Source organism: Aquarana catesbeiana, linkage group LG06 (assembly GCF_042186555.1).
Source record: "Aquarana catesbeiana isolate 2022-GZ linkage group LG06, ASM4218655v1, whole genome shotgun sequence".
Taxonomy (NCBI): domain Eukaryota; kingdom Metazoa; phylum Chordata; class Amphibia; order Anura; family Ranidae; genus Aquarana; species Aquarana catesbeiana.
This window is the reverse complement of record NC_133329.1, coordinates 173242348-173268957: the sequence shown is the minus strand read 5'-3', so window position 1 is coordinate 173268957 and position 26610 is coordinate 173242348. Positions and strand designations below refer to the sequence as shown.

General features: G+C 42.9%; 1 long non-coding RNA gene across 2 annotated transcripts in view; it reads right to left on the bottom strand.

Annotated features, from left to right (window-relative positions):
- Positions 1–250: 250 nt before the first annotated feature.
- LOC141101797 (uncharacterized) overlaps positions 251–26610 on the bottom strand; it is a 218948-nt gene continuing 192588 nt past the window's right edge. The window contains exons 2-4 of one of the 2 annotated variants that reach the window (XR_012235024.1): positions 25811–25853; positions 1050–1206; positions 251–922 (exon numbers count right to left, since the gene is read on the bottom strand). This is a non-coding gene — a long non-coding RNA (uncharacterized lncRNA). The remainder of the gene's footprint in view (positions 923–1049; positions 1207–25810; positions 25854–26610) is intronic. The other variant, XR_012235023.1, reaches the window with a different exon arrangement.

The window sequence follows — 26610 nt, the reverse complement described above, 5'->3', positions numbered from 1 at the left end:
ATTGCAGGGTGACAATATCACCATGTGAACGTTTACTTATAACGCTAAGGTAAGTAAATATGCATAATTAATAAGTGCACATTTTTTGATAAATTATATATTTATTATTGCATATATATTATCAAAAATACACAACATGTGCAAAACAGAAAATAATTTTACAAAAATTATATATTTTTTACTGCATATATATTTGCAAAAATGCACAACATGTGCAAAACAGAAAACGTTTTATGATATACGGACAACGTGCATTTTTCAGACAAAATTCTATTAACTAAGTAACCACTTTACAAAAAAGATATCAAACAAAAAATGTCACAGGTTATGATAGTTGGGAGAATGATGTGTCTCCTCTAGAGGGGTGGGAGGGGGAGGTTCGACATGTTGAAAATATTGCTGCATTTCGTAAGGTCCTCACTGAAAACGTGGTTGGTTTTGGGACATGGGTTTTGGGACATAATTTGAAATCTGGAAGTTGCAGCAAATCGGTATGTGTGTGAGCGTGAGGTACCTGGACCTTCGTACTTCACAGAAAACTGATTGCTAATGTTGCCCTCATATGATGCATCTCTATTTTGTGTAGATTGCTGCTGGTAGTAATGAATGAGATGCATTACTTTAGAACGCATCTCACAATGATAATCTGATACTTTGGCCATTTGAGGAACCAGGCTTTTGGCAAAGGACTCCAATTCCCCTCCATTTTTTTGTTGTTTGTTAAACAATTGTTTAACAACTTCTAGGAAGTCCTCTGACAATTGTTCTTTTGTTAGTTTACGTCATTTTTCTCTGTTGGTGGGCTTCTGGTGTTTCTGCTTCAGTTTCAGTTCTTTGAAAATTGTCTTCTGCATCTAATTTGTTGATCTCCTCTGCATCCCCGGGGTCCTCTTTGCTTTCACTCTCCATATTGCTTTCTGTACTGATATTTGAAAAATAGACAACTTGTAAAAATTGATAAAAATGTTGTTATTCTGTGCACTCCTAAAAAAAATGTAATATTAGACAATTCGATAAAAATATTATTTTCATAATAAATGTTGGTATACTTCCGGTCTCATCTCCATGACGGGCTTCAGGAACATGAGCTCCTCATAGTGACAATCCACTCTCCCTTTTCTCTTCCCAGCAGATCCACCCCATATCTTATTTTGAAGATTCTCTCCTTATCCCTCATAGTCTTCCACCTTTTCTTGATTACTCGTACTGCAAGAAATAATATATTTTTGTTTGATTACAGATATCTTGCCACAGGAAATACCTATACATCATTACAGTATGAATTCAGAACAGGTATATCAACGATTAGCGAAATTGTAAAGATAACATATGATGCTATTTGGAATTTGAAAACTACATTAATGCCTATTCCAAATCAAGAGAAATTGAATTATGTTGCTAAGCAGTTCTGGAGCAAAACCAACTTTCCAAACTGCCTGGGAGCAATTGATGGAAAACACATTCGGCTAATAAAACCCTGTCACAGTGGTAGCCGATATAATTACAAAAAAATATTTTTCAGTTGTGCTAATGGCTGTGGTTGATGCAGACTATAAATCCATATTTATTGGTGTAAGGGCATTTGGGAGTTCTGCAGACTTTTCTGTTTCCCTGAATTTGACATCTGGGAAGCATCTTCCGACTCGATTTGTCTGAAAACCGAACATTACCCAGTACAGAAAGTCCAGATATGCCATTTGGTTTCGTGTCTGATGAGGCTTTTGCTATCAACGAACATTTAATGAAGCCCTACTCACGGAGGAATCTTGACACCCGGAAGAGAATCTTCAATTATTGTCTGTCAGGCATGTAGGCTCTTCCTTTGGCATTCTTGCCAACAAATGGCAAATATTCCATAAACCTATCAATCTCAAGGGCGAAAATGTATGCAAATTAATAAAGACAGCATGTGTGTTGCACAATGTGGTAAGGGATAGAGATGGCGTGAATTTTGAAGACACATTGGTTCACAATTTGGAACCTGCTGATTTCCCTCATGTCCGCGGTCCAACAGTGGGTTTCAGAATTAGGGATGAATTGGCAGATTATTTTATGAGCCCTGCAGGGGCAATAAGTTGGCAAGGAAATATGATTTAAAAATTATAGGTATCAAATGAAAATCATCAATAATATGTTTCATTGAATATTTTCTCCTGTTTGCAAGTATATACTTAAAAAAAAAATAGCATATTGTTATCGATTCAGAATATTTGTTGTTGTATTGCTTCAAGACAATAAAACATGTTTAATTTGACATTGTTTATACTTTCTTTAGGAGTTCAACAATAACAATAATATACATAAATTTACAATGACTTTGGTTCGGTGGTTTGGGACTAGTAGAAGTGGGGTTAGGGTTGGTGGTTTGGGACTAGTAGAAGTGGGATTAGGGTTAGGGTTGTTGGTTTGGGACTAGCAGAAGTGGGGTTAGGTTTAGGGCTGGTGGTTTGGGACTAGTAGAAGTGGGGTTAGGGTTAGTGGTTTGGGACTAGTAGAAGTGGGGTTAGGGTTGGTGGTTTGGGACTAGTAGAAGTGGGATTAGGGTTAGGGTTGGTGGTTTGGGACTACCAGGACTGGGATTATGGTGTAACTTTTGTGTTTTGCAACTATTCTGACTGGGATTATGGTGTAACTTTTGTTTTGCGACTATTCTGACTGGGATTATGGTGTAACTTTTGTGTTTTGTGACTATTCTGACTGCGATTATGGTGTAACTTTTGTGTTTTGCGACTATTCTGACTTCACAATCACACTTATCTGACAAGGATTATGGGATTTGTACTCACTTCTGGCGGATTTTTGTTTTCTTGGAAGGTCATTCTAGTCCTCAATATGTTGTTCAGCAACCACACACCAGCCTAAAGACTTTTTGCTGCGGTTGGCATACCAGGGATTTTTGGTGCTTTGGAACTGGATGGTCTTGCCACTTTTTCTCCACTGGCTTGCATCCGGTTACCTGCAGCATCCATGCTCTCTTGTCTCTCTCCTTAACACCTCTCAACAGGATTTCCTGTATCCCAGCATTCTTCACTGCACTGAGATCATGTGACCTTCCCATAGCTTCAGTCTACTGTCTAGGATGCTTTTCAGGCGCTTTTAAAGCGCTTCACATTCATTTCAATGGACTTGGTCGTTTTTGAAGTGATTTTTTTATTAGCGCTACAAACAAGCTCAAAAGATGCTGCTTGCAGGACTTTTCTCAACGCCCCGCCAGCGCAACGCCCCAGTGTGAAAGCATCCATTGAGATGAATAGGAGGCAGTTTTCAGGCACTTTACAAGTGCTATTTTTAGTGCTAAAATGCCTGAAAAGCGCCTTGGTGTGAAAGTAGCCTTAAGGAGTTTGGGAGCCAGTTCTTCTATATGTGTCTGGTACCACTCTGAGGGGAGTCCGTTGAGGCCTGGAGTTTTATTAGTTGGTAGCAGACGTATGGCCGCGGTTACCTCCTCCAGTGTAATAGGTTTATCCAAGGAAAGCTGCTGGGGGTATTAAATGTTGGAAAGTTAAGTGATTCAAAAAACCTAGGAAGGCCTGTTCTGAAGGGATGGATGTATTGTCGTATAATTTACTGTAGAAGTCCGCAAAGGTCTGGTTGATAGTCAAAACATCAGCAGTAGTTGACCCGTTTGGAAGTAGAATTTCAGCAATCAAACTATCCTAAAGGTCTGTATGGGCAAGATACGCAAGAAGCCTACCATTTTTCCCCCCATGCTCACAAATGCGAGCAGAGAGGTATAGTTGTTGCTTCCTGGTCAAATCCACCATGTGAAGCTAGAGTGCCTGATGAGCGTCCGTGAGCATACCTCTTGTCACAGAGGAGGGGGTTACGCGAATGACGGGTGCGTGCCTCCTCTAATGACTTTTGGAGAGCTTCCTGCATGGCCCACCTAGCGGATCTATATTGTTTAATACGTGAAATATATGAGCCCCTGACTACCGCCTTAAAGGCATCCCAGACAGGGCCCCCGGCTGCATTGTTCGTGTTAAAGGACCAGTAGTTGGACATGTCGGTCGGGATGGATTCAGAGATTTCCGGCGTGGAGATTCAGAGGGGACTGAGTCTCCAGGTCCGGAACAACAGTCTGTGGCCCACAGTCAAACCCACCTGTATTATAGAGTGGTCAGAGACCGTTTGGGATATGTATTCTATGGACTGGACATGGGGTAAAAAGTGCCCTGTGGCCAGGGCATAGTCTATTCTGGAGAGCGTTGCATAAGACCTGGAATGGCAGGAGAACACCTTGGCATTAGGATATTTCCAGCACCATATGTCTACATATCCATAGGCACTGCACCACACACGAAATAATTTAGACTCTGATTGTAGCCGTTTCAACCTATCCAAGGCCGGCTGCAACACAGAGTTAAAATCCCCAAGAATGAGCATTGGGGCAGCTAGGTAGGGAGGCAAAATGCACACTGAGATCAACAAATACTGCAGCCGTGACCGGGGGATGAGATAGCCGAGACCAAAATAAGGGGGTTTCCATGTACGGTTGCATGTAAGATAATATATCATCATAAATTGTGGCATACCATAATCAGCAAATAAGACTATAATAACACACTAAAAACAGCGCTAATGTTGAGCTATAACGGATATATGTGGCCAACTTCACAAACAAAAGTCCTTTGAGAGAGATGGGCAGTAGACACAGTGGTTCAGAAAGTGTTCATAGGTGATCAGAGTATAGAAATTCAGTGTGCACCTTCCACCTTCGGCACAATCTTTTCCAATGTAAGACACCTGGTCACCGGACACCGTCTCCCCGAGAGAACGACGGGGAGACGGTGTCCGGTGACCAGGTGTCCTACATTGGAAAAGATTGTGCCGAAATTCCAAGATTTCTTGCTTGCAAATATGGTAATTTTGCAAAGAGGCTGGATCTGAGCTTTAACTTATTACAAGTCCTGATCGTCTGGGATTCCTCCGGAGGGGTGCTGACAGTGACCTGTGGCTTGGATTTCTCTTTCCTTGGAAGCTTATGATTATTAGGCTCTGGTGAGTTTAACCCCCTGAGGGGAGTGTGTTCTCACAGGGTGGAAGTGGATGGATCGGTGGAAGGTGCACACTGAATTTCTATACTCTGATCACCTATGAACACTTTCTGAACCACTGTGTCTACTGCCCATCTCTCTCAAAGGACTTTTGTTTGTGAAGTTGGCCACATATATCCCTTATAGCTCAACATTAGCGCTGTTTTTAGTGTGTTATTATAGTCTTATTTGCTGATTATGGTATGCCACTATTTATGATGATTTATCTACATTTTTAAACGGCTGCTGCTCTATCATTATTTTGAGTTTGCACTTCTTTGTGACAGCAAATTGGTGTTATCTTTATATATATTTTTTTCTTTGTTATATCACTGTTTCAGAGCTGCTTGGGTCCCTGGCGCTGAGTGGTGTACTTTTGGGCCCTTGAAAACACCTCTTTACACAATGTAAGATAATATATTGTCCCTTAGGGTCCAGGATGACTTGGTGACACAGGAAATCAAGGAAATTATGAATTCAAACTGCAACTCCACGGGCATAGTTAGAATAAGTAGAATGGTAGTTATGGGCCACCCAGTGTTTTTTCAGGGCCAGAATTTTAGATCCCATGAGATGAGTTTCCTGGAGGCACAGAACATGTGGTTTGCTCAAAAATAGAGGCTCTTTTAAATTTGGAGTTCATTTCATGGACATTCCATGAACAAACAGTTACCTGAGACACAGTACCAGGACAGAAATCACTAGGGCAGGGGAGAAGGGGGGAGGGGGGGCTTCTAAAGGGTTCCCCGGTCACAGCTACAGGAGGCTGAGAGGAGTGCTGCAAAAAAATTAAACCACACATACATCATACACACAACAATAGAACTGTGTACAGAAGCATAATCATTACCCAATAAGGGTAGAATTACTCTTGCCCAGCTCCAAAAAAGGGGAGAGGGCCTGTACCCAAAACTTGTACCATGCGTGGGGCGCATGGCCAGTAGCAGGAAACAGAAAAAATGTCAAGAAAACAAAAATAGTGTTCAACAGATATCAAAGAGGGGGGGTGAACCCCAAGGCACCTCAGGCCTGCTCAAAAAAAGAGGCCAGGTACAGGAGATGTGTACGGTCAACCATAGTTATCACTGAGTAAATCTTCAATGGTGATTAATAGGGGATAATGGGAAGGGCCAAGGGAGAAAGAGAATGCAGGCTCTCCAGCCTTTCCAGCACACGTGGACTGTCATCAAGCAGGTGGTTTAGGAGGACGGGGTAGAGATTCCCACCAGGCCAGGGCATCCTTTGTAGATTGGAAGAAGTGGACTTTCTCCTGGTAGGCGACCCTGAGGGTGGCAGCAAACAGCATGGAGTATTGAATATCTTGTTCCCGGAGTATATGCTTGACACGCTGGTTGCTGGCTCTACGGTTGCAGACTGTCGCAGAGTAGTCAGTGTAAAGGGACACCACAGCATTATTGATGCAGAGACTGCCCTTCTTCCTGTCAGTCCCCAGAATAAAGTCCCGGTCCCTGTAATTGAGGAGATGAATCACCACAGTATGTGGAGGGTGTCCTTCGGGGGGGCGCCCAGGGACTCCGTGGGGCCTCTCAATCACACAGGGGGATAGTTGAGTGCGGCCAAATTTTTGCTCAAGCCAGCTTTCAAGGAAGGCTATGGGGTCAGGGCTTTCCACCTGTTCCGGGAGACCAACCAGAGACAGGTTATTCCTGTGGAGACGAGTCTCGAGGTCATCAACCTTGTCCTCCAGGGTGGCAATCTTCCCCCCATATGTATTAAGTTTAGGCAGGATGGAGTCAATAGTGTCCTCTAGATGACTAATATGTAACCCGGCCGCGTAATTTCTGCATGTCCTGCCGCATGATTGTCAAGTCAGTCTTCAGCCCATCCACCTTCCCCATAAGATCTGCATGGTTTACCTTAATAATGAGTACCTCCGACAGCGTGGGTTCCGGCTGCCATCCGTGACCAGCGGTACTTGAGGTTACCTGTGGAGGCCCTGGGAACCGGTGGTCGTGGATGGCAGCAGGGAACCCATGCTGTCGGAGGTCTGGGATCTCAGGGGAGGGCGGTGGGAAGGCATCCTGGCTGTCTGCAAAGGGATCCAGAATGGAGGTTGGGGATGCACTAGGTCCATGGCTGGTGTTGCAGTAGCCATCTTGGCAGGAGCGAATGGTGATGCTCATCTTTGGCGGGTGGTGGCTTCTTCCCTCGCCACTTTCCCATCCACCAAAACGCCTCCCTTAGGTACAGGAGACACCCTGGGTTGATGTGGGCAAAAAAAGACGTTTTCTGGCTGTGGTCGATCAGGATGGAGCAGGATTGTATAAGGAGAGACTGGAGCTACACAGGAACACGTCCGCTCACATCCCACACTAGGCCACGCCCCTAACTACACTTACTCCTTGACGATTTGGAGAATTGAAGTCGCTGGCAGAATATACGGTTAATGGGGGTCCCAGATTCTGTCCCACAATCAGAACTGCGCTCGACAGTGTCCAATATTTTTTACCGATGATAAAGAAGAAAAAAGTGCACAAAATAACCACTGAAAATAGTGATAAATATTTGGTGCAAACCAAAAAACCAAATCTCAACATAACATATGAAAAATGGTAACATATGACAAATTGTATATCAATAAATATGTGTATCAAAACACACAAAAAATAGTGAAAGAAAGTCCATGTATTATGTGAAAATAGACCAAAGTCCTTAAGTGAATAATAAATAAAAAGTCCTTAAATCTCCAGAAAACAGGATACATATTCCTCGCTCCAACCCTCTGAGATGCGGTGTACAAATACAAACTGCTTACCAGATAAGTTGGATCTCAGATGATAGAGATCAAAAGCACCTATGCATTAGCCTGCCAGCAGGTGAACTTGCGATGGTTAAACAGCAGGGAGATGTCCACCCGTTATCAAGGAACCAGCGAAAGAAAGCTTCACTCCCGGGATACTCTTATGAAAGCAAGGATCTGGAGATTCTCATGTAAGGCGGAACAGAAGAGGGCTTCATGGTGCAGTATATTCCAACAAAGGTCTTTATTTCCAAACAGGTCATACAGATAAAAAATCCATAAAATCAAAGCAGGTAAGAAAGGTTGTTTGAACTAGCCGCGGTGTATACCAATCAGCTGTCAGCATTCAGCCTAATACAATCCGTGTCACCAATTTAGTCATTTAAAATTGATCAAATTCTGTATAAAATAATAATAAAAATATTGGAATCCATTCCTAGGACCAATAATATATATATATATATATATATATATATATATATATACTTAAACAATAGACACATAAATTAAAATATAAATGTATATAAAAATAGTTTCTCCGATTATAAACCACCAATATTTAGGAAAGAGATATATAATCAACATATAACAATCAATATTGAAACCATTATTAATCCTTTTTCTCTAAAGCATGCTAATAAAAATATGTACTAAGTGGAGATAAAATACAGAAAAAACAGGAGGGATAATTTGCACATCAAGAACTCAGCTATTATCTATTAAGGAATTCGTGTCCCTCTCAGTATTCAAGCCCCAGGGGCTATAACACTGGAGGTCATATATCCATTTTGTCTCATGACGAGAAATATGTCTTTTAAGGTTATCGCCCCTCCAATGTGGGACATATTTCTCTATAGCTATAACTTTAAGAAGCGAGCTGTTTCGATTGTGACATAAACGAAAATGTTTAGACACACTGTGACCTATAAATCCTTTTTTGATATTGCCTATGTGCTCACCTATTCTAATATTGAGGGCCCTAGTGGTCCTGCCTACACATTGTAACCCACACGGGCAGGCCAGTAAGTACACAACCCCTACAGTTCCACAGGTAATAAATTCTTGTATCTATGATTTTGTTGTGACATTGGACTTAAAGGAAGTAGTTCTGGTAGTTTCTGAGGTCTTGCATACTTTGCATCGTTTGCAGGGAAAGAAACCTTTCAAATTTCCAAACATGCTAATTTTGAGGGGTAAATCACAGGAAAAGAGGGGGGGGACAAGAGAGCGCCCCCCCTCCTGAACCGTACCAGGCCACATGCCCTCAACATTGGGAGGGTGCTTTGGGGTAGCCCCCCAAAACACCTTGTCCCCATGTTGATGAGGACAAGGGCCTCATCCCCACAACCCTGGCCGGTGGTTGTGGGGGTCTGCGGGCGGGGGGCTTATCGGAATCTGGAAGCCCCCTTTAACAAGGGGACCCCCAGATCCCGGCCCCCCCTGTGTGAAATGGTAAGGGGGTACAAAAGTACCCCTACCATTTCACAAAAAAACTGTCAAAAATGTTAAAAATGACAAGAGACAGTTTTTGACAATTCCTTTATTTAAATGCTTCTTCTTTCTTCTATCTTCCTTCATCTTCTTCTTCTGGCTCTTCTGGTTCTTCCTCCGGCGTTCTCGTCCAGCATCTCCTCCGCGGCATCTTCTATCTTCTTCTCCTCGGGCAGCTCCGCACCCATGGCATGGGGGGAGGCTCCTGCTCTTCTCCATCTTCTTCTCTTCTTCATCTTCTTCTTCATCTTCTTTTCTTCTCTTCTTCATTTTCTTCTCCGGGTCGCTTCGCATCCATGCTGGCATGATGGGAGGCTCCCGCTGTGTGACGGCGTCTCCTTGTCTGACGGTTCTTAAACAGGGGGCGGGGCCACCCGGTGACCCCACCCCCTCTGACGCACGGTGACTTGACGGGACTTCCCTGTGACGTCACGGGGAATGCCACAGGGAAGTCCCGTCATGTCCCGTGCGTCAGACGAGGAGACGCCGTCACACAGCGGGAGCCTCCCACCATGCCAGCATGGATGCGGAGCAGCCTGGAGAAGAAGATGAAGAAGAGAAGAAAAGATGAAGAAGAAGATGAAGAGAAGAGCGGGAGCCTCCCCCCATGCCATGGGTGCGGAGCGGCCCGAGGAGAAGAAGATAGACGATGCCGCGGAGGAGATGCTGGACGAGAACGCCGGAGGAAGAACCAGAAGAGCCAGAAGAACCAGAAGAAGAAGAAGATGAAGGAAGATAGAAGAAAGAAGAAGCATTTAAATAAAGGAATTGTCAAAAACTGTCTCTTGTCATTTTTAACATTTTTGACAGTTTTTTAGTGAAATGGTAGGGGTACTTCTGTACCCCCTTACCATCTCACACAGGGGGGGGCGGGATCTGGGGGTTCCCTTCTTAAAGGGGGCTTTCAGATTCCGATAACCCCTCCGCCCGCAGACCCCCACAACCACCGGCCAGGGTTGTGGGGATGAGGCCCTTGGCCTCATCAACATGAGGACAAGGTGTTTTGGGGGGCTACCCCAAAGCACCCTCCCAATGTTGAGGGCATGGGGCCTGGTATGGTTCAGGGGGGGCACTCTCTCGTCCCCCCTCTTCTCCTGCAGCCTGCCAGGTTGCGTGCTCGGATAAGGGTCTGGTATGGATTTTTGGGGGGACCCCACGCCGTTTTTTTTTTTTTGGCGCGGGGTTCCCCTTAAAATCCATACCAGACCTGAAGGGTTGACTTTAAGCATTATTAAAATCACTGCTCCTGAAAAAACGGTCATTTTTAAAACTTTTTTTTGCATTGATCCATGTCCCCTGGGGCAGGACCCAGGTCCCCAAACACTTTTTATGACAATAACTTGCATATAAGCCTTTAAAATTAGCACTTTTGAGTTCTCCCATAGACTTTTAAAGGGTGTTCCGCGGCATTCGAATTTGCTGCGAACACCCCAAATTGTTCGCTGTTCGGCGAACTTGCGAACAGCCAATGTTCGAGTCGAACTCGAAGCTCATCCCTACTTGGGGTATATACCCATTTTTGTCAGTCGATTTAAAAAATGTTTTGGTTAGCAGCTGCCCTTGATCTTGAAACACCACCAAATCCAAAAAATTCACAGAAGTCAAACTACAATCTTATGTAAATTTGATACCCCACTGATTAATATTAATCATGTTCATAAATTAATGAAGAGATTCAGAGTCCCCTTTCCATAGAAAGAAGGCATCATCTATGTATCAACGCCAAAAAAGAAGGCGGGGCATTTTCAAGAAAAAATGTGATCATTCTCCCATAAGGCCATGAAGAGATTGGCAAGGCTGGGGGCAAATTTAGCCCCCATCGCCACGCCAGTACACTGTATTAAATATTTATAATCATAATAAAATGTTGCATAGCAAATTCCAACATCCTAAGAATGAAAGATTAAAAAAGAAAAAAGTGCGCAAAATAACCTGCTGGCAGGCTATTGCATAGGCGCTTTTGATCTCTATCCTCTGAGATCCAACTTATCTGGTAAGCAGTTTGTATTTGTATACCGTGCACAGCATCTCAGAGGGTTGGAGTGAGGAATATGTGTCCTGTTTTCTGGAGATTTATTTAAGGACTTTATATTTATTATTCACTTAAGGACTTTGGTCTATTTTTCACATAATACATGGACTTTCTTTCACTATTTTTTGTGTGTTTTGATACACATATTTATTGATATACAATTTTTCATATGTTATGTTGAGATTTGTTTTTTTGGTTTGCACCAAATATTTATCACTATTTTCAGTGATTATTTTGCACACTTTTTTCTTCTTTTTTATCTGTTTTAGGTTTTCAGTATTTAACCTATAGAGGTGCAGCATTTAATCACATCACCTGTACACATAGTCTCACACTACCCGTGCACTCATATATTTCTCACTTTGGATGGTATCTTTGTGGTTAGCGCAAATATGCCCCCTTTGTCCTGATATATTGTTAGAAATACTTTTATTTGCAGCTTTCCCTCATTTTTCACTTTTTTTCACTATGGATATTTTTGAATATCACAAAACTAGAAAGATCAACCCTGAGGAGGTGTTTGATCATACCTTGTCAGAAACCGATAACATTCGTGGGATTTTCATGCGTCTTAAAAATGTGCTTATAGCTAAGATGCACACCACATGGGACGTGTTTCTGGAGAGATACCGTAAATAGAAAATGGTTCCTAGGAGCTTGCATTGGCAGGTCTATCTGGATAGAGGGGATAAGGAACTTAAGGAGTGGTTTCAGTACTTTAACGATGTAGGACTTGCTTTCCTTGATTTTCTAGTATCAAAGAAAAGAGCCAGGGACAAGCTCGTTCCTTTTAATAAGGAAGGTTTGTATCAAGTTTACATCAAAGAACTAAGGGAGATAATGATAGAGGACTACAAGTCCAATAGTGTTTTTAAATGGCAGGAACTGTACCAGGATGCCTATACCCCTGTAGTTGACAGTATGGAGGTTGTTAGTGTGGATACCAATACTGGTGGTTTTCTGACCCCCCCCCCCCCCCCGGGGATTCCAGAGTGGAGCAATCTCCACAAGGTCCTTCTCAACCTAGAGACTTGGGACCCCCCGAGAGGTGGAGGAAGACGTACACCGCAAAAACACAAGAAAAAAAAACACTTTGGCTAGGAATAAAAACGATAATTATAACCCTTATCCGCCTAGAAACTCATATCAGTATGAGGGGAGTAATTCTAATACTAGGGGGAGATCTCAATATCGAGGCCAAAATGGGATGAAACCTCCCTATAGTCAGATTAATTCTCACCCACAATCGCTAGGTAGATCCACCCAGATGGACTACAAAGGAGGATATAATGATCCCGCATATAGAAGAGTTGGATGGAACGAATCGTATGAGGGATCTTATCATTCTCCGGCCGCTCCTTGGGGATATGACATCCCAGTAGATAACCGTTATGGCCTGTTGTCTGAAGATTATCATGATAACAGAATATGGAGGCAACTACTCTGCTACGGGATATGGACTGTCTCGGAATAATTACCCACAGCCCTTGAGGGTCCCCCTGGGGCAGCTCCTCTCAGAAGCAAGTCGAACAATTTTTTAGGAAAGGGACAGAACAAAAAAGGAAGACTAAGAGAGGATGCAGGGGAGGGAAACGGAAGCACCCCACAAAAAAGAAGGAGATAAACACTGAAGGTATTTTTAATCTCAGTGGGGTGGGTCTTACAGAATCTGAGAAGTATACTCTGAGTCAAGGGTTAAAATATGCACCCAAACAGAGACTGAATAAGTTTCAAATGTTCATTAATATTCAGAAATATATGAGGAAACTTAGTATAAAGCAATACTTTGTCTAATCCCATCACCAGAACAGAAAATCAGAATAAAGGCAATGAGATTAGTGTTAATAAGAAAGGAACGGGTTTAAGAAATGCTTCCTTATTTAACCCCCCACAGGTAAACCCGCCCTAGTATTAAAGTTTTTAAAGATTTAGTATTACAAGATTTACAGAGAGCACATTTTAGAAAGGATAACCAGAAAGAGATACAGGAGGGGATAGAATCATTATGTAAGAACAAAGAGCTTATTATTTGCCCTGCGGATAAGGGAGGGGGAATTGTGCTCCTTAAAAAACAAGATTACTTGACAGAGATGAATCGTCTCTTGTCAGATAAAGATACCTATGCCATTTTAAAGAAGGCTCCTACTGTTGGTTACAAGAAGAAGCTGGAAGAGCTTGTTGGAGATGGACTAAGGAAAAATATCATAACGAAAAAGGAAGTGGAATTTTTAATTCCCCTGGCACCCAAAATACCTATCATTTACTACTTGCCCAAAGTACATAAAAACCCACATATGCCACCTGGAAGACCTATGGTGAGTGGGATAGACTCCCTCACTTCTAGAATAGGCAAGTTTGTTGATTTTTTTTTTCTGCAACCGCTAGTCACTAAAACTCCAGCCTTTTTAAAAGACTCTATACAAATGATCAATAATCTTGCACCATTGGAAGTTGATGAGGATGTGTTGCTGGTTACGGCAGACGTATTCTCTTTGTACACTAATATCCCTCATGATTTAGGTTTCACTGTGGTCAGATATTTTTTGATGAAAGATGAATCATTTGATAAACCCCTGCTAGAATTCATGCAACATAATAATTTTTATTATGATTGTAAATATTTTTTACAGTGTACTGGCGTGGCGATGGGGGCTAAATTTGCCCCCAGCCTCGCCAATGTCTTCATGGCCTTATGGGAGAATGATCACATTTTTTCTTGGAAATGCCCCGCCTTCTCTTTTAGCGTCGATACATAGATGATGCCTTCTTTCTATGGAAAGGGGACTCTGAATCTCTTCATTCATTTATGAACATGATTAATATTAATCAGTGGGGTATCAAATTACATATAATTTTAGTTTGCCTTCTGTGAATTTTTTGGATTTGGTGGTGTTTAAAGATCAAGGGCGACTGCTCACCAAAACATTTTTTAAATCGACTGACAAAAATGGGTATATACCCCAAGATAGCTGTCACCACCCTAATTGGCTTAAGGCCATCCCTAAAGGCCAATTCTGTAGAGTAAGAAGAAATTGTTCACAAGTAGAAGATTTTAAAATCCAAGCTATTGTTCTGAGAGATCGTTTCCTTGACAAGGGATATGATCCCAAGTCGATTGAAGAAGACCTTCAGAATGTCACTATAATGCATAGGGAACAACTTCTGATGCCTAAGAATAGAATAACTAAGAAACAGGATAATTCCATTTTTGAGTGGGCTTTCATTACCACGTTTTCTTCCCTACATTGGTGGGTGAATAGAATAATTAAGAAACATTGGAAAGTGCTAAAAGGGGACCAGATTTTATGTCCAGTACTTCTGGACAAAACTAATATGATATATAGAAGAGGTTATACCCTGAAAAATAAACTGGCACCCAGTGCAGTGGATTTACCCCCCAAAATGAGCATGTTTGGAAATTTGAAAGGTTTCTTTCCCTGCAAACGATGCAAAGTATGCAAGACCTCAGAAACTACCAGAACTACTTCCTTTAAGTCCAATGTCACAACAAAATCATTTAACATACAAGAATTTATTACCTGTGGAACTGTAGGGGTTGTGTACCTACTGGCCTGGCCGTGTGGGTTACAACATGTAGGCAGGACCACTAGGGCCCTCAATATTAGAATAGGTGAGCACATAGGCAATATCAAAAAAGGATTTATAGGTCACAGTGTGTCTAAACATTTTTGTTTATGTCACAATCAAAACAGCTCGCTTCTTCAAGTTATAGCTATAGAGAAATATGTCCCACATTGGAGGGGCGATAACCTTAAAAGACATTTCTCTTCGTGAGACAAAATGGATATATGACCTCCAGTGTTATAGCCCCTGGGGCTTGAATATTGAGTGGGACACGAATTGCTTAATAGATCATAGCTGAGTTCTTGATGTGCAAATTATCCCTCATGTGTTTTTTCTGTATTTTATCTCCACTTAGTACATATTTTTATTAGCATGCTTTAGAGAAAAAGAATTAATAATGGTTTTAATATTGATTGTTATATGTTGATTATATATCTCTTTCCTAAATATTGGTGGTTTATAATCGGAGAAACTTTTTATATACATTTATATTTTAATTTATGTGTCTATTGTTTAAGTATATATATATATATATATATATATATATATATATATATATATTATTGGTCCAATATTTTTATTATTTTATACAGAATTTGATCAATTTTAAATGACTAAATTGGTGACACGGATTGTATTAGGCTAAATGCTGACAGCTTTCTTACCTGCTTTGATTTTATGGATTTTTTATCTGTATGACCTGTTTGGAAATAAAGACCTTTGTTGGAATATACTGCACCATGAAGCCCTCTTCTGTTCCTCCTTACATGAGAATCTCCAGATCCTTGCTTTCATAAGAGTATCCTGGGAGTGAAGCTTTCTTTCGCTGGTTCCTTGATAACGGGTGGACATCTCCCTGCTGTTTAACAACCACAAGCTCACCTGCCGGCAGGCTAATGCATAGGCGCTTTTGATCTCTGTAACGAGCCCCTTGCTCGCTCGTTTCCACTCTCCCGACACTCCTCTGCTGCTATAGAATCAGATTGCAGAATGCATGTCTGATGGTTCAGTCATCCGATGCTCTGGGATTAGAACTACAGCTATGTGCCGTTCGAATCCAGTTGTGATAGCTCAGAACAAACACCAGGCAGGCTGTATGTAAGTTCAACCAGGAATCTCTTTTATTGCAAAATACAGGCTCTTTTATACACTAAAAGCGGAGGTGCGTACCTCCGGCTCATATTACTCTGAACATACACCTGTGACCAGAAACCTAATTAACATGGGCTAATTAACTAATCCCTTTAGACAGCCTAGGTGACTCAGACATGACCTTTAGGCCAGACTGGCCATCATGTAGCTGAGAAAACACAATCAACATAGACTCTTCTTCACACAATAGCAGAGTTAATTAACACAAACAACAATGGGGATCTAATGACTCTTAGATCCCATACTAGAGACTTATTTACAATACACATTTTATCAGACAACAGACAGGTAGCTGGAATTGATGACATTAGCATTTAACAGTAGGAGTCCCAACGGTATGAATCAGTCACTATTCCAATATGGCAAATCCAGGGTCCCCAGAGTCTGTGTGTCCTGGGGGACCAGGACCCGAATCCAAAGTAATACCACCTCAAGGGTCCCCAGGCATACAGCTCACAAAGAGCATCGTTCCCCCAAATGCCAGGGCCCACGATCGATTGGCAAGAGGCTAGCATTCAGTCCCCTCCAAAAGTCTCTCTCCCGGCTAGGTCTGTCATTTCTCCCCTTTCGGCAGGAGACTAACACAGGAGGAGACCCCAGACGGGTTGACTCCGAAGTTAGTCAGTAGTTCCAGTCCTCTAATGCCTGTACCCACACAGTACCCCAAACAAATTGTTCCAAACAAAGTATTACTCACCCAGCCAACCTCTGCCTCTCTCAGAGAACATATCTGCCGCTGGGGAGAGGCCTGGACTGGCCCTTCTCCCTGGAGTCCTTTCTGCCACTGGAGAGAAGACAGGGTGTCTGGGCTCACTCCGTCATGCTGTTAGGGATCTGGGCCGACTGCCCAGCATCCCTGGGGTATACAGGTGGAGACTGAAGTCTCATCCACCTTCACAGGAAATCCATCCTCTGTTAGTTGAGGGCAGAGTCCAGCAGTATTCGGCCCTGTTGCCAGCCCTTCTGCTGGAAACCCCACACCATCTGCTCTGGCTAACTGTTGGGGCAGGAGGCTGGCTTCCTCCACTCCCAAACTGCGTAGCTGCCATTGGGGAGATGAGCCGGCTGCTTCCTTTTCCATTCCCTCATCTGGATGTTGGGATGATGTGTCTGTGGTACTGTCTCCCAGGTGCACGGATCTTTGCTGGGGAGGAAAGACCACTTCCTCCACCCTGGCCAACTGTTGGGGAGGGACGACAACCACCTCCTCTCCCTTCTCCCCCTGTATCCTGATCTGCTGCTGGGAAGTGACCACCTCCTTCTCACCCTGAGCCTCTGGAACCGCCGCAGGTGTAGGGCAGAGATCTTGGACTCTCTGTCCGGTTGCCAGCGCTTTAGCTGGGGAAGTTCCTTGTAACTTCACAGATACTTCTGTTGGTGCTGGGCAGAGCACAGTGAAGTTTGGACCTAATAACAACTCTTCTTCTGCTGGAGGCTCACCAGGTTGTTCTTCCTCAGCAGAAAAGTCTATCAAATCCCCTGTCTCTGCAACTGGTGTCTGGGGATAAAGGTTCACCATCTCCTCTCCGTGGGACCCAGAAGATGCTATCAGTGCTGGGCAGAGCACAGTGAAGTTTGGCCCTAATAACAGCTCTTCTTCTGCTGGAGGCTCACCAGGTTGTTCTTCCTCAGCAGAAAAGTCTATCAAATCCCCTGTCTCTGCAACTGGTGTCTGGGGATAAATGTTCACCATCTCCTGTCCCCGGAACCCAGAAGATGCTATCAGTGCTGGGCAGAGGTTAGCAGAGCTCTGCCCTGTTGTCAGCACTTCAGGTTTGGGGACGGCAATCTTCAGATTTTCCACTGCCGATTCTCTGGCATGCCGCTGGACAGGCACATTCCTCCATCCAAGGTCATCCAATGCAGAAACAGGTTCATTAAGGTCAGTCAGCAGTTGCTGCATCCGCCATAAGACCTCCGCCTCCATAGCTGCGGGGCCAGGTTGGCAAAGCACACTGTTATTCTGCCACATTGTCAACTCTTCAGCCAGGATTTCAGAGTTGTCAACTGGTATTTCCTGATAGTCCCAGGCAAAGGGAGCACCACTCTGCTGCTGAGCAGAGTCTAGCAGCTGTCTGTAGGCCATCTCAAGCTCCCATTCCTGAACGGACAGAAACTCCAAATCTTCCTGTGCCCAGTGCACTTCCGAGACATTCAGTCTCCGCTCTCTGTGCTCCATTATTTCCTCCAAACGCCACTCCCGATCACTCCCAAAGTCAGGGTCCCTGGACAGCCTCCAGTACAACAATCCCAGGCCATCGTAGTCAAAGCCTTCCGTGGGGCTGTCATTCTCTGTCCACGGGCACACTTGGGCTACATACCACTGGAGGGCTCTGTAGCTCTCGTCCAACCGCATTTCTGCCCGGATCAGCCTGCTTAACTCAGCTGTCCACTCCTGGTTCGGCTGTTCCCCCAATAACAGCAATCGTACTTCATACTGCGACCAGTACCTTACATGGATGGGGAGAGAACTTTTCCCTGGTGTCGCTGCTCACGGGCTAGAGCTTCCTTCCAGAGTTCACAGCGGATAAAATCAAAGCATTTCAGCAGGACCTGCTCTGATACTGGTCCTCTGTGCTGTATCTGCATCTCTCGCAACCTCCTTCTGAATTCCTCTTCCATGGTGGCTGGTATCTGTACCTCTCCTCTCCTGCTATCTGGACCTTGGATCCAGGTGATGGTTTGGATGTGTTCACGGCAAGGAAGCACGATCCCACCTTTCCCTCCACGGCTCTCAAGTAAATCTTTCAGCGTGGCTCTCCTGCAGGCTGGTTTGGAGTGTCCCAGTAACTGGAGAGCAAATCCCACTGCTGCCAACCAGTGTAACAAGCCCCTTGCTCGCTCGGTTCCACTCTCCCGACACTCCTCTGCTGCTATAGAATCAGATTGCAGATCGCACGTCTGATGGTTCAGTCATCTGATGCTCTGGGATTAGAACTACAGCTATGTGCCGTTCGAATCCAGTTGTGATAGCTCAGAACAAACACCAGGCAGGCTGTATGTAAGTTCAACCAGGAATCTCTTTTATTGCAAAATACAGGCTCTTTTATACACTAAAAGTGGAGGTGCGTACCTCCGGCTCATATTACTCTGAACACACACCTGTGACCAGAAACCTAATTAACATGGGCTAATTAACTAATCCCTTTAGACAGCCTAGGTGACTCAGACATGACCTTTAGGCCAGACTGGCTATCATGTAGCTCAGAAAACACAATCAACATAGACTTTTCTTCACACAATAGCAGAGTTAATTAACACAAACAACAATGGGGATCTAATGACTCTTAGATCCCATACTAGAGACTTATTTACAATACACATTTTAGCAGACAACAGACAGGTAGATGGAATTGATGACATTAGCATTTAACAGTAGGAGTCCCAACGGTATGAATCAGTCACTATTCCAATATGGCAAATCCAGGGTCCCCAGAGTCTGTGTGTCCTGGGGGACCAGGACCCGAATCCAAAGTAATACCACCTCAAGGGTCCTCAGGCATACAGCTCACAAAGAGCATCGTTCCCCCAAATGCCAGGGCCCACGATCGATCGGCAAGAGGCTAGCATTCAGTCCCCTCCAAAAGTCTCTCTCCCGGCTAGGTCTGTCACAATCTCTATCGTCTGAGGTTCAACTTATCTGGTAAGCAGTTTGTATTTGTACACCGTGCATCTCAGAGGGTTGGAGTGAGGAATATGTGTCCTGTTTACTGGAGATTTATTTAAGGACTTTTTATTTATTATTCACTTAAGGACTTTGGTCTATTTTTCACATAATACATGGACTTTCTTTCACTATTTTTTGTGTGTTTTGATGCACACATTTATTGATATACAATTTTTCATATCTTACCATTTTTCATATGTTGTGATTTGGTTTTTTGGTTTGCACCAAATATTTATCACTATTTTCAGTGGTTATTTTACGTACTTTACACTACCTGTGCACTCATATATTTCTTACTTTGGATGGTATCTTTGTGGTTAGCGCAAATATCCCCCCTTTGTCCTTAAATATTTTTTACCGCTATCTGGACCGCCTGCCAGATTCTGAGGTCGTCATTGACAGAGTTCACAGAACCATGGGCCCAAGATCGCATTCATAAGACAGGCCCCAGGGATGTCCTTTGCTGCTTACACTCTTTTATCCTCAAGGAGCACACACTACAGTGGGCTTGGAGGGTGGGAGTCCCGGAGTTTGATGGTGCAGCTGTCCACCTTTTGCTGGATGTTTCCAGAAAAACTCTTCTCATGCGACGGTCCCTCAAACCACTCCTGGATGCTCTGAGCGAAAAGGGTCTTGCCTATACATGGGGCCATCCATTCCACCTCATCGTCCGCAAAGGAACAGGTACCTTCTCCTTACGTCGTCCTTCGGAGCTGCCAGACCTATTTACCTTTGCTGAGATGGATCATATTCCAATACCTAACTGGCTTAGTGTGCTCGTCTCTGGAAATCCTTGACGCCAGGTCCCCCCAGAGCAGACCACAAAGGGCCTGTTGCCATCGCCATGGTTGGGGAGGCCTTTCACAAGCTAGGGTGACGGGGCTCCCCCGATCCTCCCTACTGAATGAAGAGGCGGCAGGTTGAACTTACCAACACAGACTGTCAGTCTAAACAGTTAGTGGGCATCCACTCACCTGCTGCCACCACGTCCCTCACCTTGTTGTGTCACTGCCGCATCACCAGCCGTCCCATTATAGTGAATGGGACTGTCGGTGAGTCAACAGTGGGCCAGAGGAAGAACTGCTACAGGACAGAGATGACAGTTGCTCTTTAACCACTTAAGGACTGAGCTAAAAACATTTTTTTTGCTAGAAAATTACTTAGAACCCCCAAACAATATATATTTTTTTATAACACCCTAGAGAATAAAATGGCGGTCATTGCAATACTTTGTCGCACCGCATTTGGCAGTGGTCCTACAAGCGCACTTTTTTGGGAAAAAATACACTTTTTTGGATTAAAAAATAAGACAACAGTAAAGTTAGCCCAATTTTTTTTATATTGTGAAAGATAATGTTACGCTGAGTAAATTGATACACAACATGTAACGCTTTCAAAATTGCACCCGCTCGTGGAATGGCGACAAACTTTTACCCTTAAAAATCTCCATAGGCAACGTTTAAAAAATTCTACAAGTTGCATGTTTTGAATTACAGCGTTCATATGCAGGCACTACTCATGCGCTTCTGCACATGTGCTCGACGGGACGGGGTGCGTTTACATTTTATATTTATTTTTTATTTTTACACTGTTGTTTAAAAAAAAATGTGTCACTTTTATTCCTATTACAAGGAATGTAAACATCCCTTGTAATATAAAAAAAAGCATGACGGGACCTCTTAAATATGAGATCTGGGGTCAAAAAGACCTCAGATCTCATATTTACAATAAAAAGCAATAAAAAAAAAAAAATAAAATGTTGTCACTTGAAAAAAATAAATAAATAATGTCTCTTAAGAGCTATGGGCAAATGTGACGTTTTGACGTCGCTTCCACCCTGCAGTGATATGGAGACGGGTGGGGGCCATCTTCCCCTCACTTGTCTCCATACCAAGCCAGCAAGAAGACGCAATCGCCTCCACCGCTACCGACGGCTCTGGTAAGCGGCGGAGGGCACCGGAGCGCGGCAGGCGGCTCTCTCCCACCCCCCTCTGAGACCACTTTTGTCTGAAAGCAGACCGCCTGCTGAAGAAGAGGATACCGGAGTTATGGCAGCTAGCTGCTGCCGTAACAACAGTATTCCTCTTCAAAGTAGCGACGTAAAATGATGCCATAAGTAGTTAAAAATTATGATTTAAATCGGATTGATTTAAATCCAGCCTTTTTACTAGTGATTTAAATCGACTTGATTTAAATCAAATCCACCTTGCACTGAACAAATATTTAGTTGTATAACCACTGTTTTTTAGAACTGCTTCACATCTGTGTTGCATGGAGTCTACCAACCTCTAGCACCGGTGAACAGGTATTCCAGCCCAGGACAATTGCACTACATTCCACAATTCCTCTGCATTTCTTGGTGTTGCCTCAGAAACAGCATTTTTGATATCACACCCCCCCCCCCCCACAGTTTTCTGTTGGATTAAGGTCCAGGGATTGGGCTGGCCGCTCCATAACGTTAATCTTGTTGGTCTGGAACCAAGATGCTGCTCACTTAGCTGCTGCTCCAGCACATGTAGAAGTGGTATAGGACCAATGCACACATTTTTGCATGTTGAAGCGTATTGTTTTAGCCAGTCCGTTCAAAATGAATGGGCTGTGATGCTCCTCAATTTTTCAAAAATTTAGTGCACGCTATATTTTTTAAGAGCACCACAATACACATTCCATGCTTTGTGATGTGCCGGTTTGATGGGAAACCATTCAAGTATAATGGAATTGCAACCCATCCACATGCATACAGTGTGTTACCACACACTTCAATACATGTTACCACAAGATGTAGCTATGAATGACCCCCTAGTTGGACCCAACGCCTGTGGGCAAATTATGGGTATTATATTCGAATGCAACAATATGATGAATCTAAACACTGGTGTGAATGACCTCATTAATTGAACTCCACATTGCTATTATTTGGAATACGCCCCTTTCAATTAATGATTCAATTACACAGAATCAGCAACATGCATGGTATGATAGTTAGGTCTGTTGGTTTTCTATTACTCTTCTACACCTACTAGTAGATTATTTGCCATGTAGAAATACAATTTATACCAAAAACAGTGATTAATCTGGTTAGTGATGTTTGACTGCTATTATTTTGAACATAACTGTAGATTGTTCCAACATCTTGGAAAACTAACCACAGATCTTCTGTGGATGTAGGCTGCCTCAAATCCTGTTTCTTCATGTAATCCCAGACTCAATGTTGAGACCAGGGCTCTGGGGGGGCCAAACCAACACTTCCAGGATTCCTTGAAATTGATTAACCACATGTGGCGCTATTTATCCTCTAGTGTAAAAGCAAACCAATATTACATCAATCATATGTACATAAATGCATATGGAAGAAAAAGAAAAATTAAATTACAAACATTTGTGAGCAATCAATCAAACCAACATTGAGCAAAAAAAAAAATGAACAAACATAAATATCTCTGTCAAAGAGAATCTTCAACTTGTCTTCAACAGTGCTTCTTATACTTCTAACCCCCACTAATGTGTATACAGCTACTTGATTTGCAAATTTGCGATTGATCAAAAAATAAAACAAATGAAATTATAAGTAATGAAAGAACTGTCATTTTATAGCGGATTAAGAGAAGAACCCCGGGAAAAGATAAAGTGAGCCAAGAAGAGGGCCTTTAACTACTTAGAGACCGCACACCTCATTCATACTGCGGCAGGGCGGCTCTATTGCATGTAACAACGTACCTGTACATTGTTTCGTGCACTAGATACTGTGGGCTAGCCACCTGCAATCGCTCCACAAAGAGGCAGAACAGGGATCTGCTTATGTAAACAAGCCAGATCCCTGTTCTGACAGGAAAGTATACAGAGAGCTCCTGTTCCTAGTAATCAGGAACAGCGATCTCTGTGTTCTTCCTGTCAATCCATCCCCCACACAGTTAGAAAACCCACTTAACCCTTTGATCGCCCCTGATGTTAATCCCTTCCCTGCCAGTGTCATTTATACAGTGATCAGTGCATATTTTTAGTGCTGTATTGGTGTCGCTGGTACTCAAAAAGTGTCACTTAGGGTCAGATTTGTCTGTCACAATGTCGCAGTGCTGCTAAAAATCGCTGATCACCGCAATTACCAGTAAAAAAATTAAAAGTCCATAAATCTATCCTCTATTTTGTAGACGCTATAATTTTTGTGCAAACCAATCAATATACGCTTATTGGGATTTTTTTTACCAAAAATATGTACAATACATATTGGCCTAAATTGATGAATACATTTGTGTTTTTACATTTTTTTGGATATGTACTATAGCAGAAAGTAAAAAATTTTTTTTTCAAAATTGTCAGTCTTATTTTGCTTATAGGGCAAAAAATAAAAACTGCAGAGGTGATCAAATACCACCAAAAAAAGCTCCATTTGTTGGAAAAAAAGGACATCAATTTTATTTGGGTACAGCGTCGCACACCTGCGCAATTGTCAGTTAAAGTAATGCAGTGCCTTATCGCAAAAAATGGCCTGGTCATTAGGGGGTAAATCCTTCCAGGGCTCAAGTGGTTAGTTAAAAAGGCCTGCTTCTGTGTGCTCTTCTTTTTTCTTGGTGGCACCCCTCCTAATCTGCTGTGGAGCTGATGCTTGAAACTATAAGAATATTATAGGATTATAAAAGATGCAAGACACCTTTGGGTGCTCCAAGAGGAGTAGTAATGTGCCGTGCATAGTGTGCTACAGTAAACAGTGGGTGTGGCCAAATTGTGTTAACAGAGGGAGGGGCTTAAAAATAGGAACTTAGCCTACCTTAAAAGAGGGTGGTGTCAATAGAGCAGTGGACAGGTCAGTAGGGCAGACGTTGGTGTCAGTAGAGTATTGGCCGGTCTCGGTAGTTTTTTTTAATTTTTATTATTTTTGTATTTTTTACAATATTCTTTTTTATTCTTTATTTTACCATTTATTAGGTGCCTGTGGGGGGACTTTGGAGAACTAACAGGGGTCTAAACAGACCCCTGATGTCTCACTTTTGAGACAGAGAAAGGGAATGAGGACAGATTTCCCAGCCCCTTTCTCTGTAGCCTCAGCTGCACTGGACAGTGAATGAATGGGAAGTGCTCTGTGCTGAGCGGCTTCCTGATCATTCACAAACTGTAGCATAATAAACACAGTTTACTATGCTTTAGTTAGGAACTGCACTGCATTCCTGTACAATTCATATGCAATTCAGTGCGATGCGATTTAAGCCCATTCATTTTGCATAGGCTTAAATCGTACCGTATCACACCAAAGTTCTGCATGCACCCATTTTGGAACCGCACTGTAACTGGATTGCATGGTCATTTTGTACCATGCGATCTGGTGCAGGCACTGCACTGCGTTTGTTACCTGCATTTGGGTGTGGTTGATATTGCACTGACACCCACTGCAGATCGCAAGGGTAGTGCATTTTGAATGTGGTGCAATTAACAGACATGGATTTTGGGTTTTCCGCACCGCATTCTAGTGTGAACCTAGGTTCATGAACACAGTGAGTGATTGGTATCCTCCATCACACCTCTGTAACCCCCCCCCCCCAGCAAACATATATGTACCCCCAGTACGTCTCAGTTTCCTGGAGCACAATTCTGCACCTCCACCACATCCTTTTTACCCCTTAGCACACTTATATACCTCCTAGCACATCTCAGTACGTGCCAAACACACTTCTGTACCAACCCTCAGCACACTTCTGTACCCTTCCCTCACCACATCCCACCCCATGGCCACCCACCTCTGCAGTCACTGTGTCACTTCCTACTATAAGTTGTTGCAGCTCATCTGGTGCCAGCAAGCCAGGCTGGGATTACACCCTGAGGGTTTCCTAATGATTGCATATCCCACACAACGCCAGCTAGTTGCTGTAAGGCAGCATTTAAAAAAATGAAATTTTTTCACAAAAATGTGCGCATTGTGTTCTCTTTAAAAAGAAGAGAAAACCCAAAAAAAGGGTGTAAGATAAACACTTAAGGCTCCACTGAGGGCAAGAGGCAACTCCTGCAAGAAATATATAAGTGTATGATGAGGAATTCTATTCATTATTCAATATTAAATACATTGAAAGTGCTAATTCGCAGAGTTTGGCTCATACCTGGAGGTGGCTCAATAGATGCTTATGGATGTGCGTTTGGTAGCTAAAAAAGATGATAAATAGATAAAGTGAGGTATTCAATTAAAAAGATCATATCTCACAAAGGGGAGCTATATAGAGGGACATTACGAGTATTACAATGCTGTGACACCCACATAAGGTTGATTTGCTTAATGCCAGGATAAATTAAGTTATCCTGTGTGATATATGTCAGAAATGGAAAGTAAGAAATATAGAGTACAGTAGTAGAAAATGTTTTCATATAATCAATTCTATATGGGGTTCATATATTACGTTTGTTATGGGTGACCGGAGAAATATCAGGCACAACCCAATTATGTTATAGGGATATAATTGACACGCTTGAGCTGGAGTTCATAACCATTAATTAGTATGCATTTCCACATATAGTATAGTAGAAAAAATATGCCAATTCAGATGGTGATTGTTCAAAGCAAGGATTGTATACAAGGGTGAGAAGGTTGTTACAGTGCTATAGCATCTAAATAAACTTATTAGTTTAGTTGGGGGATTGGTGTTAGAAGACCTCTATATAGAATCCGTTTTATATTACATTTATAAGCCAAAAAAAGGTCCCAAACACAGCCTCCGTATGAGAGTTCTCAGAGTGAAAAGTTTAACAGCATAATGGCCCTTCAATAGTGGTTGTTTTACTTACATGGCATAGGGTAGATCAGTTCATACAGCGATTCGAGCCGGTGTAATCCCGCAGAGTGCAGAGGATGTCCGGCATAGGAATCAGCTGCATTATAAGGCCTCCCTCCCCCAATCAGCTGCTG